The sequence below is a fragment of the Otolemur garnettii genome, unplaced genomic scaffold, assembly GCF_000181295.1.
Source record: "Otolemur garnettii isolate 467f Iridium unplaced genomic scaffold, OtoGar3 scaffold00007, whole genome shotgun sequence".
NCBI lineage: Eukaryota > Metazoa > Chordata > Mammalia > Primates > Galagidae > Otolemur > Otolemur garnettii.
This window is the reverse complement of record NW_003852402.1, coordinates 15,678,460-15,695,325: the sequence shown is the minus strand read 5'-3', so window position 1 is coordinate 15,695,325 and position 16,866 is coordinate 15,678,460. Positions and strand designations below refer to the sequence as shown.

At 45.3% G+C, this 16,866-nt stretch overlaps 1 pseudogene; it reads left to right on the top strand.

Moving 5' to 3' along the window:
• The first annotated feature begins 4,199 nt into the window (after positions 1-4,199).
• Positions 4,200-16,253, top strand: LOC105888472 (annotated as a pseudogene).
• Positions 16,254-16,866: the final 613 nt, after the last annotated feature.

Here is a 16,866-nt window from a genome sequence, read left to right as displayed (position 1 = left end):
TGGCCCCTGATTGAAACCTACAGACAGTGACAGATTCCACAAGTGGCTTAGCAGAAGCACCTGGCATAGTCCCTATTTATGAGCACCCTGTCAAAGCCACACATGTCCAAGGCTACAGTGACCTGTGTTTCATTCATTCCAATGATTCTGTCATAGGTAGAAACCCATCAGGGGAAGCCTTTTCAGATTACATATACACATAAAAAACTAGTGATATTTAACATTAGAGGAATTTTCCAATATAAAATTATCTAAACTGGCTGAGTGCAGCAGCTCATGGCTATAATCCTACCACTTGGGAAGGACAAGGTGGGGAAAATTGCTTGTGGCGAGGAGTCTGAGAAACATAGCAAGACCCGGTCTCCACAAAAAAAGAATTATCCATGCATGGTGATATACACTTGTAAGCCTAGCTACTTGGGAGGCTGAGATAGGAGGATCACTTGAGTCCAGGAGTTTGAAGTTGTGGGCTATGATGATGCCAGTGCACTCTAGTTTGGGCAACAGAGTAAGACAGTCTCAAAAAAAACCACCAAACCTTCCCATTAATGCACACACATATATTCTTTTGGAGTAAAAGGTCTTCTCAGTGCCTTAATGACTAGGGAGGTGTCTGTAGGAATTGCTCACCTGTAGGCACGGACCTCTCTTGCCACAGCCATCTCAGAGCTTCTGGCCAAAAACTTTTAAATGTTAGTTAGGGAAGGAGAGTGGGCAGGGTGAGGAATACAGACCCATTCCCTCCACCTAGCCAGCTGCTATCAGTGTTCTTGGGCTTTGTAGTGAGGAATTCCTTTTTTGTGATTGGTTTCCCTGAGGTGTTGCTGTTCACATTCTTGCTCTGATTGGCTATATGCAAATAAGTAAACCCAAATAAGTTGATCCTGGATGTGTTGACTAGTGCCCTCTCACCTCTCCCTTTTTTTTGTAGGTGTGTAGATTAGGCTGCCTTAAAATGTCGATGATAAGATGATAAGATATGGTGGTCCTTGCTAGGAGGCAGGCAGACCTCATATGTTGACAGTATTTGTCCCAGAACTGGGACTTCATCTTGAAAGTTATATACATGTACAATATCTCATAGTAGGTGTTCCATAAATATTCTCTTTCCTGGTTTGATTTGCCCCTCCCCTTCAGCCTGCAACCCACACTATGGCTCTGGGTTCATCTTTGAAGGCCGGGTCCTTCTTCATTGAACATCACTGGTACTGCTATTGTTCTTGATATAGTTGCTGCTAAGTAAATATTGAACTAAGCTGAGCCCAGAGGTATAACTATAAAAAAGGGAGTGATTTTTAAAAACAAACCTATCAGAATCCATCAATCCAAAATGAATTGTGTCCATTTCAGAGTAGTCACCATAAAGGGGGGGGGCGGTGTTTGCTGGATCCTTTTGAGGAAGAGCCTTTTCAGTGTGTGGCCTATCCTTTGGACAGCCTTAGTAAGAGTGCATCGAACTCCCCAAAGAGGAGGATTTATAGGAAAATGCTTTTAGTGATAAGGAGTAAAATAAGTAAAAGTACCTCAAACAATGAATATGTGTGATAATCTTACATAATAAGACTGGAATTAAATGGGTCCAGAGTTCACTCAGCAGTTCAACAAACACATCAAAATATCAGACTCTTTCTATTCTTCTCCTATACCATTTTAAAAATTGAATTTATAGGGTACAAGTATAACTTTGTTCCATGCACTAATTGCATAGTGATGAAGTCAGGGCTTATAGGGTATCCATCACCCAGAAGATGTACATTGCACCCAGTAGGTAATTTCTCATCATCCAGTCTCCCCTGACACCCTCATCCTTCCTAGTCTACAGTTTCTGTCACTCCTCTCTCTATTTCCATGTGTACACATTCTTTAGTTCCCTCTTAGAAGTGAGAACATATGAAATTTGTCTTTCTGTCCCTGTGTCTTGTGGAAATGGCCACCAGTTCCATCCATGTTGCTGCCAAAGACATGATTTCACTGTTTTTTATGGCTGAATAAAAATGTGTATAATACCACATTTTCTTTATTCAATCATCCATTGATGGACACAGGTTGATTTTTTTATCTCTGCTATTGTGAATAGTGCTGATAAACATATGAGTGCAGGTATCTTTTTGATATAATAATTTTGTTTCTTTTGGATAGCTACCCAGTGGGAGGATTGTTGGGTCAAATGGTAATTCTATTTTTAGTCCTTTGATATATTCTTAGCTTTTTAAAAATACCTTGGGTTATTACCTCATGGTCACAGATGGCTGCCATAGCTCCAGACATCACATTCTCTTACTACTGTTTTCAAAGGAAGTAGGAGGGGGTAAGGAGCTCCAGAGGAACAGGGGAGCTCCCTTCATATGTTTCTCTCCTTTTATGACAGATGAAACCATGGACCAGCACTTAGTCACCTACCTACCCTGAATGGCAAAGTATTCATCCTCCATAGTGGGAGCCAAGGAGGGTGAAAGGAGGTTGGGGCTGGCTGCTTTAGGTAACCAAGAAAAGTTCCCAGACATGTGATTTCTGTTAGAAGTCAAAGTTCAGTTATAGCTTGATCTGGGTTATCAGGTGGTTAACCCCAAGGTGGGGGCATAGATCATGAAAATATGTTTGATTTGTAGTAAATCTTGGCATACATTGTCTGGATTAATTTTTCTCAACACCCTCCAGATGGTCACTATTGTTATCCTCATTTTATTAACATCTTTGAGGAAACCGAGGCCCAGCAATGTGAAATTACTCACCCCAGGGCACACAAATAATAAATAGTAAAGTCCTGTGGACTCCAACATGAAACCTTTTAACCCCAACATTAGAGTAAACACAACTTATAAAACTCATCAGAATGTTTGTCTTTCGTGGTGCCTATTCTGTGCAGTCTATGGGTGAACAGAACAAAAACATAAAACCTCTCATCACATTTACCAGTCTTCCCGATATAGATGGTCACATTTAAGGATATATGTGCATAAACTATTGTAATCACTCTGACAGCTGGTAAAAAAGAACTTGAAGGCTGTACAATGAAATTCATTAGTAACAAATATGAAATAGTAACCTAATGTTTAGTGACATTAAATAAAAATCCAAAGCAGCCCACGTCTAGGGAAGGAGCGTAGGTGGTAGGGAAGTTAAACTCGTTGTAGGTACAATGAGAGACACACAGCTAACCCAGTGAGAGAACAGAAGCCACCAGAAAACTGGAATCGGCAAGAATATTGAGACAGGACAGAAACCAGATTGAAAAACTATTTATTCACTTAGTATCATCACATACATTCTGTTCTATACTTCTTTTTCCATTGCGTTCCATTTCTCTTTTATTATTGTTAATTCACGATGTTAGGAGCTACCCAGGTTTTGTTTGCATGCTTTGTTTTTGTACAGACTGAGTCAAAGTTTTAAGTTACCTGCCCTTCACCCAGACAGTGGGCACTCTTCCCAACAGGTGTGAATTCACCCATTCCCTCCTCTCCCCTCCCCGCAGTTTGATTTTTATTCTACTTTTGAGTAGATTTGGAGGTATGGAAGAAGATACAGAGAAGAATGGCATGAGAGATTCATATTTTTACAATGCACAAGTTTTACATTATTCGAGTCGGGAAAAGTCCTGAGGTCTGTCTTCATGGTTAAGAAACTGTGGGGTGAGTACTTAACAACCCTGAAGAAAATGAAGCTTATGGGGAAACTGTTTGGGCCTAGGTATTGTCATACGTGCCCAAGAATGAACAATATTAGGAAACAGGCTTAGACTAACCGGGGAAGGGATGAGTCCGTGGCATCAGCTCAAGTTTACACCAGTCTGGAGCATGGCTGCTTCCCATCAGTGGTGACCTTCCAACTAGACCAGGTGGCTTTGTTGTATCAACGTGGCCCAAGTGACCAAAAAGCAGGGGCTCCTAAGATTCCGTGGCACCCCCAGCTTCTAGTCCTGCAGTTGCAACCCCAAACCGTTACCGGGCACGCTGAGCTCTGCTTCCCTCACTTTAGTCAGAGTTTGAGCTACCGGCAGTATCTTCGGCGCTGGCACCTTGAACCGGATTGTGACAGTGAAAGACTCTCAAGTTCTGGGCGGGGGGTTCATCAAGATTTTTCCCAACAGTAAGTTAAGAACGACAGTGTTTGTCAGCCCTCAGCTCTGATGAAACCTGTTTTGATTTCATTTGTTTTTTTACCCATCACGCGTTTGACTTGCTTCCCCCCCAGTTCCTGGCTGCGTCTCTTCTGCCACACACATCAACGTGGCGGGATCTCTCGGCCCTTTGTCCAGTCAGAGGGTGGAGATGAAAATCCTGGAAATAAACAAGGAATTGCGCTCCCAGCTGGCAGAGAGCAAACAGCAGTTATGATTCCTCAAGGAGAAACTGACCATCTCAGAATTGACAGCCTAACAGCTGGCCGAACAGCTACAGAAATATAATAATTTCTACAGGTCGGTCATCCTCAAAGTGATGAACGATTGTGTGTCTTCTCTCTGTGAGAAAATAAATGCTCTCTACGCTTGCTCCTTCTCTCCCCTTGGTCAAAATAAATTCCATCCTGACTATAGTCCCAGAAAGGGAATAGAGTATTTTAACCTCATGTTTCTGAGGATGGGGAAACTGAGGCACAAAGAGATTGGTCTTGATTCCAAGTGAAAAGTAGGACGGAACTTGAGTTAAAATCTCAGTTATCTATTCCTGTAGCAAGCTGGGAAGTGCCTGTTATTTTAAGGAACAAGCTGAATGGGTTTGCCTTAGGAGCCTCTCTGGACTGTGCTAAGTCCAGCAGGTGTACAGCGTCAGCGGGGGTCTAAATTTCTGGGACTCATGAGCTTCCATTCAATTCAATTCTGTGGAGGCCCAATAGGAAAGCCGTGGGCTGCTTCCCTGGGGAGGGTGGTGATGGGACACAGAACCTGCTTTTAAGGAGCTGCCAGGGGATGTGTCCCTAACAGAAGTTACGGCCTTGGGCTTCCTAAGTGACACCATCAAGAGAGCCAACCCGGGGGAAGGGACGTCCTGGTTCCTAGAACACCAGTCCTTTGAGCGCAAGAAAGTCACTCAACATGTAGCCAGAAGATAGCTGACACTTCTTTGAGTGTCAGAGAACTAAAATCCCACCTGTTTGCCCCCTGACCTGGTGAACCTTCGGGGACACAGGATGGCCGGCAGGTGCAGGTGGACCTTGAAGGTCTGTGCTATGAGATGTGTGACCCAAATGAGAACAAGGGGTGAGGAGGAGACAGCCCCGGTAATAAACAAACCAGCAGTGCAGGCAAGCTCTCCCCTCCCTTCCGCTCACCTGCCCTGCCCATGCCCACCCCTCCCGGTCAGTCTGGCCACTACCAGCCCTTGTACTGCCCAGGAAAAGAAGCTTCAGTGACGGAAGGGATCCTGGGGACAGGAGCTCGTGCATGACAGCAGGATTAGAAGGAAATCTTGCAACCCCGAGGCTGAATTTGCATCATTTTCCTAAAAATTATTTTTTCAATGAATCAATGTGTGTGTGTGTGTGTTTTTTAATCAGAAGGACTGAAACAGAAAATAAAAACTGAAGCCTGTTATGGAAGTAAAGAGAAGAGTTTGGGGAAAGGCCAAACTGTATTTTTCATTAACGCCTTTCCTTGTCCACGTGACAGGAGTATCGGAAAAGATTGTGAAGTGGAAGAAGAAGACGGAGCAAGGCCACAGAGCAGCGTGTGGGGCAGGGACCCCGGGAACGTCTCCGGGGCTCCGGTGCAAACTATCTTCTCTGTGCCTCAGTTTCCTCCTCCTCTTTTGTACCGTGCCATGGTAGCACCTATTTCTGTGGTCGTAATGGAATACATTCTTGGGTAGCCCTTACAGAAGTGCCAGACAAGAGGATACGCTCTGAGTTCACGGTTCCATTGCTTCTAATTTAACTCAGGCCTCCCCCAGGTCGGGGAATTTTTCTTTTCAGGTCCTCAGGTCCTTATGGCCTTGTATTCTACACAAGTAGGTCCAGATAAGATTTTCTATCTTGGGCGGCACCTGTGGCTCAAAAGGGTAGGCCACTGGCCCCCTATGCCGGAGGTGGCGGATTCAAACCCAGCCCCGGCCCCCACCCCTCCCCCCCAAAAAAGATTTTCCATCTGTGGAATGTTTACTTGTGCTTTCTTCACATTCCTAGCACAAGGGGACCATCAGTCCTGTCGTCCTCGTGGCCTTCCCACCAGTACAGGAATCAGTACTTCATGCCCCAGTGCAGAAATCACTGCTTCATGCCCCAGCGCCATGTTTTATGTCAGAGTGCACACAGCTCGGTCAAGTGGCTCCTGCTGCAGAGTCAGACCTAAGGGGATGTGGATTCAGACTCTCCCAAATACCAATCCAATCACCTGTCAAGTTACTTCAAGCCCCTTTAAGCTTCTCTTTCCTTAACTTTAAATAGGGGATTGTCCATGCCGTGGAGTTGGGAGGTTGAGAAATAAAGCTGTGCAAATCCCCACATAGAGGCTGGTGCTGGGGACGCTTTTGTCCTCGAGGTTGACCTTCCCTCCTCCCACACAGGCCGTGACCCCAGTGGTGTGCCTAGCTTCCCATGGAGGCAGGCGGGTCTGTCTGTCCTCAGAGCGTGAAGTGCGTAGAGACATCATGAAAGCCGTGCTGGGGGAGCAGCTAGATTGCCAGAAGGAGAAGCAGGTGGAGACGCCAGCTGTGGCTGACAAGCTCAGGTGAGGGGATTGTGGGTGGGGTAGGCACCCTGGAAGGTACTCCAAAGTGGGCCCCTCAGTGGGACTGCCAAGGGCTCCCCTGGGCCAGGGGAAGGGCAGGAGTGGACGTGGCAGGCACGCGTTGCACATATATTTATACAGCAAGTCGGGAACCAAAACAATGGTCAATTCTGGCCTACAGGCGTTCTCAGAGCCATGCTTTCCATTTTCAAATGAGTGATTGCTAAGGCAAATTTCACCTAACGTAAAAGTAACCCAAGGAAAGTGAACAACCCAGCAGCATTTAGTATAGTCAAAATGGGCATTTAGGTGATGGAAACACTAAAAGCCCAGACTTTACCACTGCACTGTAGATCCGTCTAACAAAATTGCACTTGTACCCTGTACATTTATACAAATAAAACTTTAACAATGCGGTGCAGTTGCCATCCCTTTACTCTGAGTCACAGTCACCTCCTGACTGAATGTGGCTTCTGAGTGTTGTCTTCTCAGTCTGTCCCCTTGTCTTCTTTCGTCCTATCAGTTAGCCCCAGCTGGACCTGGCCACATCTCTTTGTGTGGCTGCGTGTCCACTCACTGCTCAATGCATTATGTGTAGGTCCACGTGGAATTGGCCACAGCCAAAATGAGGAAGCCAGGGGACATTTTTATGAAGCCAATTCAAGAAGACACCAGGCTCTTCATACAGTAGAAAACATGAAGGGAATGTCAAGGGATTGTCTAGGAGAACCCTCTGACCCTGACAAGGCCTTCCTTGTACAGTCTTCTGTCTCTTTGCCAAAGCAGGTCACCAAATATGTTCCAGAACTGCACTTAGAAGGTTTCTTAGGGATACATTCGCAGAAATTCCCACCAAAGCCCGTATAATCTATTGTTTGACTGCGCCTTCTAATGATTTCTTTTGTTCCCACCACAGGGAATCTAATACCCAAATTTAAGACCAAGCCTGAGAGCTTGCCCAGGTAAGGCAGAGATTACAAGAAGGGAGAGAGATAGAGAGGTCTCATTTTTGACTCCGACCACATCTGAAGGCCCTCCTCACAAAAGAAGATCCTAACAACTGCCAGGGGCAGGGCCTCCGAGAACAACTGGCTGTAGGGCACAGGCTGGCAGAGCACCTCGCCCACACCGTTAGCCCCGATAAGGTGGCCACAGGCCCTCATGACTCTGAGCTGCACCTTGAGGCCCGGCTCACAAGATACGCCACTCACAATGTAGCCCTTTCTCCAGCTGTCCTGGTTTGCACATCACATTTACAGCCATGATGGGATCAGGGCTGGCCAGTGGGAACAGAGAAGAGAAAAGCACAGGGTGAAGCTCCTGGAGTTCCAGCTGGGTCCTTCCTCCAGATGCATAAGGAGGTGGCCTCCATCCCCTGTGAGAGCAGAGCAGAAAGGTGTAACAAGCGTCAGCGTGGCAGAGGGATAACGTTCCTGGGCTGAGTGCTGTCTGTACTACCTGTGAGCTTGGGATGGATTTATCCTCCCTGAATTTCTCAGTTCCTTTTCTGTGAAAACCATAGCCCATGTAGCAGTAGCCATCCTGCGTGGGAATAGAATATGCACAGATGCACCTCGGGAAGATAAAGGCCCTCATTCTGGGATATGTTCGGGTACTTGGCTGGGAATGATTCTTTGTACTGGAACATTTTCCATAGATAGAATTTCCCATCATATAGTCAAAGCCCATGTTTAATTTGCTACAACTAAGGACTAGCAATAAATTATTAGCTAAAGACCTTAGTTTACATACGGATTCACTCTTTGTATTGTACTTTCTGTGGTTTGGGGCCAATATGGAGTGACATATGTCCACCTTTATGGTGTCAAACAGAATAATTTCACAACCCTAAATATCCCCTATTCTCCCCCATTCGTCCCTCCCTCCTTCACCCCAAACCCCAGACAACCACATCAGCCATATGCTTTGCAAAGACGTTCTCCCAGTCTGTAGCTTATCCTTTCATTATCGCACAGAGCAGAGCTTAATTTTAATGAAGTGGCTTTTATCAATTATCTCTCTCATGGATTAAGCTTTTGGGTGTTGTACCGAAGGACCCAAATCTAGGTGATCCGACCCATGGTCACCTACATGTTCTCTTTTGTCTTCTTTAGAAGTATGACAGTCTTGGGCTCAATATTTAGCCTCTGCTCCGTTTTGACTTAACTTTTAGGAAAAGTATAAAGTCTGTGTCTAAATTTATTGTTTGGTGTGAGAGGGTTCACTTGTTCTGGCACCGCTTGTTGAAAAGGTGAACTTTCCTTCATTGAACTGCCTTTGTACCCCTGCCAAAGATCAGTTGACCGTATGCATGTGGGTCTGCTTCTCAGCTCTCTATTCCATTCCATTGACCTGACAGCCTGTTATTACGTGTCCTTGCAGCTGTAAGACAAGTATTACCTTGAACTGAGGTAGTATCAGTCCTTTGACCTTTTTCTCTTTCAATATTTGATTCCCTAATATATGGGTCCTTTCACTTTCCACATAACCTTTATCAGGCCCAGGTTCAAACTTGCCACCCCTACCGAGCTATGGTGCCCAGCTACTTTCCATATTACCTTTAGAATCAGCACGTTGATAGCCATAATATGACTTCTGGTATTTTGACAGCACTGCATTGAGTCAATAGATCAAGGGTGGCAAAACTGACATCATGACAATATTGAGTCTTCCTATCCACATGCATGGAATATCTCCCCATTTGGGTAGATTATCTTTGAGTTCAGAGTTTTGTAATTTTCTGCATATGGATCTTGTACATATTTTGTTAGTTTCATACTTAGGAATGTCATTTGTGTACTAATTCAAATGGCATTGTATGTTAATTTTAAATTCTAATTGTATATTGCTGACACTTAAGTAATCAGTTGGTTGTGTTATATTAATTCAGTACAACCTTGATACCAATGGCTTATTCACTCCAGCTGTTGTTTGTTGTAGTCTCCTTTCTTGTTGATTCTTTTTTATATAGACATTAGCTTTAATTCCTTTCCTTGCCTTATTGACACAACTAGACCTTCCAGTCTGATGCTCAGTAGGAAAGGAAAGAGTGGCTATCCCTACTGTGTTCCTGATACACAGGGGGGAGCCTGTAGGTTGTTAGCAGTAAGCATGGTGTTATTTTATAGCTTTTAGTCTCTCTAGCTGTGTTGTATTGAGGAAGTTTCATGTATTTCTACTTTGTTGAGATTTTTTTTTTTTTTAAAGCCTACAGCACCTAGTATTCCCAGGCCATCTCCCATCCAAGTACTAACCAGGCCCGATTCTGCTTAGCTTCTGAGGTCAGATGAGATCGTTGTTGAGATGTTTTTATCACAAGCCAAGTGTGCACTTTGTCGAATGCCTTTTCTATTTCTATTTACATGAAATTTTTCTTCTATAGTCAATTCATGTGATGGATTAATTGATTTTTGAATGTTGAACGACCCTTGCCTATCAGGTCTGTGATATGTAATACTTCAGGTGTGGTGTATACTTTTTATAACTGGTTGGATTTAATTTGCTATTATTTTATTGAGGCTTTCTGCCTCTATTCTCAGGAGACATATTGGCGTTTAATGTTGCTTTCTTATGCTTTTTTCTAGTTTTGATATGGGTATAATGTTCATCTCAGTATGAGTTAGGAAGTCTCCCTTTTTATTTTTTGCTATCCTCTTATGTCCAAAGAGCTAGAGTAAAACTCCCTTTTTCATTTCTCTAATTATCAATTTGTATCTACTCTCCTTATCTCTTTGTACCCTGACTAGAGATGCATCAATTTTAGTGAGCTTTTCAAGGAACCGGCTTGTGGTTTTGTGATTTTCTTCACTCATTTCCTGATTTCAATTTGATTAATTTCCAACAATTTCTCCTGCTCTTATTTTCAAATGTCCTATAGTAGAAGCCTAAGTTATCAATTTTAGATCCTTTTTCTTCTCCAGTGTCATACATGTCCCTCTAAGCACTGTTTTTGCTGCATCCCGCAAATCTGGATAAGTTGTATTTCCATTTAGTCCAAAATATTTTAGAATTTATCTTGAGATTTCTTCTTTGACCCAGTTGTTACTTCAAAGTGTGCTGTCTAATCTACAAATACTTTGGCATTTGGCAGCTTTATTTCTGTTTCTGATTTCTAGTTTAATTCCACTGTGGTCTGAGGAGATATTTGGTATGTTTTCTCTTTTCAATTTGTTGAGATGTGCTTTGATGGCCCAGAATGGTGTTAATCTTGGTGAATAGTCCATGTGGGCTTGGAAAAAACGTGTGCTGTTGGATGAAGAATTCTGTAAATGTCAATTAGATCTAGTTGATTGAGGCTGTTGTTCAGTTCAACTGTGTCCTTACTGATTTCCTGCCTGTTAGATCTGTCATTTACTGATACAGGGGTGTTGAATTCTCTGTGATGGTGAATTCGTATACTGAAACTCAGTCTGCTTTTGCCACAAGTACTTTGATACTCTTTTACTAGGGACACACACCTTGATGTTTATGTCTTCTTTGAGAATTGTTCTTCCATTATGCAATGGCCCTAATGATCCCTGATAATTGGTATTTCTCTGAAGTCTGCTTGGTCTAAAATCATTGCTACTGCAGCATTCTCTCCTGCTAGTGTGGTATATCTTTCTTTATCCTTTTACTTTTAATTGTGACAAACCACACCCACCACTGAAATGCCCACACCTCACTGGCATGTACCCATTCTTCCATGCTGGGACTCGTGATCTATCCTGCCGTGTTCTATTTGTTTTTCCATGAGCATCAATGACTGCCCGAGTAGGCAGGTCATCTTGCCTGTATCTTCGGAGAGTTTGTTACCATAGTTCCTCAATTCCATCCACAATCTCTCTCTCCCCTCTAATTCAACTTGGTGTTGACAAGGAGATGTCTTAATAGCAGGAGAAAAACACCTATCATGGTCATGCCCAGAGTTGCCCTTGAGATCAAGGCGAGGATGATGGCATCTCCCACCTTTATGAGTAGCAAAGGATCTTGACTCTGAAGCACCGGATATTCCTTCCCACAGATATTTGGGCATACTTTGCTGTAGACTGCACCAGTGAGTCTCAGTATATAACCTCACCTTTACCTACAACAGCCGAGCAGCTGTCGGAGGACAACTGAATCTTGCATTAATACCGCTTTGGAGGCAGCTAAGGATATTCCCTATGAACTATGTGGTGGGGGAGGATATGTTTAACTGTTTACCCAACTCAAAGCAGAGGACAATGTGAGGATGGAGTATGAGCTGTGGGTCAGTCCTCTCCATGGCTCAGAAAAGCAGGCCCACCCACCTCTTAGAGGGCACAACAGGAAGCCACTAGCCAAGTTCCTTGCAGAACGGGCTTTTTCCCCCAGAATATTTACGTGCCTGTAATTGCAAAAGCCTTTGTGCAATGTATGAAGTAGGAACTAGGTAATATGACTGGCTTTGTCCAAACCTACTTGCATAAAATCAAAACTAGAACACTCATGAGGAGGGTGGAACAGAGATAGTGACTTCCAGATAACTCAGTCATGGGCTGTTGATGCAGGGTTGACATCTGGAGATCCAAATGTACCTATTTCATTCCTTCGGCTGCCAATGAATAACCCTTTAAGAATGTCAGTTGTTTTCTTGGTGTTTCTGTTATTAGTGTCCACTTCCCAATAATTTCCCAAGTTTAGGGAAGTCTGACCCAAGATGAAGTAATCCTAGGTATTCCTGCACCCAGGGAGAATAACCAACGTGTCCCATATGAGGAAAACCAAGATAAGATGTGTATCTTTTTTCTGCAAGGTTGGACTTTGTCACTTGCCAGGGATTATATAACAAGAAATGTAATTAGACTAAGAAAAAGACATCATATGATGTCACAGTATCGAGGGACCAAGGCCTAGGATGCTGATGACTTGCCAGAGTCAGTGAGGCCCCATAGCCTTTCTTCACCGCACCCCTGCCAGTACAGTGGACCGGATTGCACGGGAGCTGGAGCTCTGTGTGTCACAGATCTTGTTGTGTGCTGCATGTCATGACTGCCCCACGCAGGGGGAGGGGAGTATCCTCCCTGCTTAGCGTGTCATGTGACCAGAGCACCAAGCTCCTGCTGCTCTCCACCCACACCTGCCTTCCCCAGCCCCATGACAACCCCATTCTGCCTTAGTCACAGGAGGGTTGTTTTGTTTCTCCGCTCTGAAGGGACGGTCCCTCTGCCCAGTGGGAGCTCTCCCTTCCCAGTCAGAACCCACTGAGATTCTGCCCAATCCTTCCTTGTTTAATATTCTGCTCTACTTACTCAGCAGGGAGCTGCAGGAGGAGTGAATGAGTGAAGTTGGGCAGGACCCATTTTGATGCACAGTATTTGACACCTTCCTGTTGCCACAATGTGTCTGACTCCTACCAGCTTCTCAATGGTCCTGCTTTCCTGTCTGATGAGCATGAAGTGGCGCTGTGTGGGTTGTGGCCAGTGAGTCCTCCAGTGGTCTCCCAAGGAGCCTCCACTTCCTTTGTGCTCCCCTGGCCATACAGAGAGTCGTCTGTCTCAGCCAAGCCCTGTAGGCCCACAGCCATTCGAACCAAACCCTAGAACCAAAGTGTAAGCACAGCGTTAGGGGTGTCGGGGAGCTTTGCACTCTTCCTATTCCCACAACACACTGTCGCTCTGGCACTCACTGGCAAGTACAGCCTGTTGGCCCCAAGACAGGCCAGGGCAAGGACAGTGAGTGTGTCCTGGCCACCTCTGCCACTTCTGCTGTACGTGCTCAGATCATCCTGATAGGTGCTTGATGAAACTGTCATGATGACCTCTGTCATGTTTCATCTGTCCTTCAGTTGTCTTTCTAACTGTCATTTCTGGTCAGTGTTCTTTGAGCACCTATGGCGGTTGTTCAGGAAAGGCACCGTCTTGTCTCTATGTTTGAAGATGGTGTTACCAGGGTGCCTCGGCTCTGAGCTCTAGTCCCCCTTTTCCTGTTAGCTTGTCCTGAGAAGCCACTATCTGAGTCCCAAACTGTAACCACCCCACTAGCACTGCCTGTGTGTGGAACTTCTCCTGAAGGCAAGGGTTGGCCCTGACATCCCCTCCCTCCAGGACTGGCTGAGGATCACGCTCTCCAAGGAGGACCAAAGATCCTTTCTTTATGAGAGGGTGTATGTTGCATCCCTCAGTCTAATCTCAGGGTCTATTCTCATCAGCAGCAACCAGGGGATCTGCGGGGCCAAATTGCAGCAGTGAGGAAAGTTCTCTGTGAGCTCTAAGAAAAAAGTAATGTGTTTCACTGTTTTCCCAGTTTTAAGCAGTGGGTGTGTATTGATGATCTATCATGACAGGCACAGTCTATTCCAAGGCTCAGGAAAGTGGGGCCAGTTCCTTCTCAATAGACACATCCTAGGGTCCCTCCAGTGTTCTCAGAATATCCTTGTTTTGCCCAGAGTCTATTTATAGACTGTGTTTGCAATGTATAAAGCACGAACTCTGTCGTGTGACTGGCTCCATCTAATTTTTTTTTTTGCAGAAAACCTACCTGATTCTAAGAATGAAGACGGGCAAGAGTCAGTGGCTTCCCAGTGACTCTGATAATCAAGGACTCATAGGGGGGACTAAGGTAGTATTTAGGGATCTCATCTGGAGGATCTCAGAGAAAAACAGATTTGCTGAACAGACCTATTTGATCCCATCTGCCAACTACGGAGGGTCTATGTAAGGAACACTATTTGTTTTCTTTGCTAGTCCTGCGCTGATTGCCACTTTTTATTGATTTCTTATGTTAAGTAATGTAGAGTCGTCCAGGTGACCTGTGACTGTTCATAGATTTCCGTATTCACAAATGCAGACGTGCATCACAAAACACTCCCCTGTGTCATTAAAATCAGGCAGTGGTGTGTCCCTGCTTTCTTTGTTATTGGCCTTAGCCTGCCAGCAGGTTCTGTCCAGCAAGAAAAGGAACTAGACAAAAAGGAAATTCATATCAAGATGGCACAGGATCTGGATATACAACGCCTCAGCAATGAACTTGCTTTTCCAGAAACTTCAGAAAAATTGATGTACATTCACCAAATACCTGCCAGATTTTGTTGAAGGGGCTACCAGGGTTATAGTCAAACCATCTCTTGTGAAGTCCTTCCCACTATCATTACCCCTTTTCCACTCTGATGTTCTCCCTTCTACCTACCGTAGGAAATACCGCATCCTAAATCATGATTAGGTGCCAGAGATGACACAGCTATACTAGAAGTCATGGTGAGGGAGAGGTGCGTCCTCCTCACTTGGTGAGCATCTCAAGGCCTTCACACAAGACGATGACAACTACCAAGAGAAACTGGCAGAGGGGCGCAGGCTGGCAGAGTACCCCACCGGCTCGCTCAGCCCAGGTAAGGGGGCCACAGACCCTCATGACCCCGAGCTGCTCCACGGCCCCTGGCTCGCTAGAGACTCCACACCTCTATTTACAACATTTTACCTGCTCTTCTGGTTTCCACTTCAAATTTGAGCCCAAGTCAGGGTTGGTAGAGCCTGACTAGGAACAGAGAAGAGAAACACACTTGCCAGGAGATCATGGCTGTTCAACTGTCACTGCCCTCCCTGATGGAATGTGACCTCTGGGGGCAGAGTCTTGAACTAAGAATGACAGTTTCTCCAGTTCTGGCCAGAGCACCGGCCTTCACAGCCATAGGCAAGGGATTCACTTATCCGTTCGGGATTTCTGTTCCTTCATTTGTAATGAGTTCAATAATGTGCTGCTTGGTAGCTGTAACTATTGAATGACCAGATGCCCCTGAATGCATTTCCAAAACTGTTTGGGGATGATTTAGCTAAAATAATAGGATCTGGGGGTAGGAATGTTGCTTTATCCTGGAGCACTTTCTCTAGAGGGACTCTCCCACTGTTCCACTGTGGGAGCCAACTTGGAGGTCAGCATGAAGTCCCCGCCACATAGAGGAAAGCAGCAAAGAGTTTTCTTTTTTCCCTTGAGAAGAGAGTAGGGTCCCTTTGAAAGTTGTGAGGGGGCATAGAGCCTTGAGCCACCTTACAGAAGGAACGGGCACATGGCTAGAGAAATCTGGAAAAAGCTGCAAGTATCCAGTGATCTGGTGATGAAAATACATTTTAACTTTTCCCAATTAAACTCAGAGCACACCATCCTAACAATCCACCAGATCAGGCATATTTTATAGGATGGATCAATGTATCATCCTTCACCACGGCTTCAGGTCAGCAGATGAGATCCGTGTGGTTCTTTGAGTGTCTCCTGAACTCACACAGAGACAATCTCTCTCCATGCCCAGACAGGCCCCAGTATGTGTGATGGAGCTATTTAATGTCTGTGGTTATTTCTGAACTTATTTGCAGAAAACTACAAAGGCAAGGAAGATGAAAAAGAGCCAGACTCACTGGCCTCCAGTAACAAGGAATTGTCAGGGGCTAGTAGCAAGGGTCAGACGTGGCAGGCGAGGGTGGTATCTCGCCAGTACCCAGTGTGTGGCCACAAGTAGTCAAGAGTTCACATGCAAAGGAAACACGGGCTCCTGACTGCACTGATCACATCACTCACCTTTCAGCAAGGTGGTCTGTCTCCCACGACGGACCGTCTCCTCTGCAGTACTGGTCAAGTGAGTCTGACCAAGGGGAACTAACCAATCTCGGGAATCTTGCCCTTAAATAGATCACATGTCCTCCTTTGTGCAGCGGTACCCAGCAGGACGTGCACATCTGCTATCTACACTGTGGCCTTAGGTTGTTGACAGGAATATCATAGCAAGCAAAGCGACTAGACCAAAACAATCATGTCGTGGCACAATTTTGAAAAAAGGCCTAGAAGGCATGAGATCTTGGGGAGTCTGTCTACAGTGCCTCAGGGGCCTGTTCTCTGGACAACTATGTGTCAAATTAGCAGGAGCTGTTCTGGCTCTCCTGTGTGCTGGGTGTCATGCCTGAGCCTACCAGGAGGTCTGGAATCTCCTCATCAGCGCCACATCATCTGTCAATGCACTTCCAGTGCTATGTGGCTCACTCTGTCTCTCTGCCTTTCTCTGCTTCTCTATCTCTTTCTCACTCCACATTCCCAAGGCAGTCAAGCCAAGCCCAAGTCCAAGGAGGATGGTCTCCTGCCTCCTTTGCACAGGCAGGGCCACATGCCACTGGACCCAGCCTTCTGCTCCCAGGGAGGCCCTGCCGGCGGCTGACGGGTCTCATTCCTCCTGATTTCATCTTGGGTTCTTCGTTTTCACCAGCCTCCCCAGTGAGATG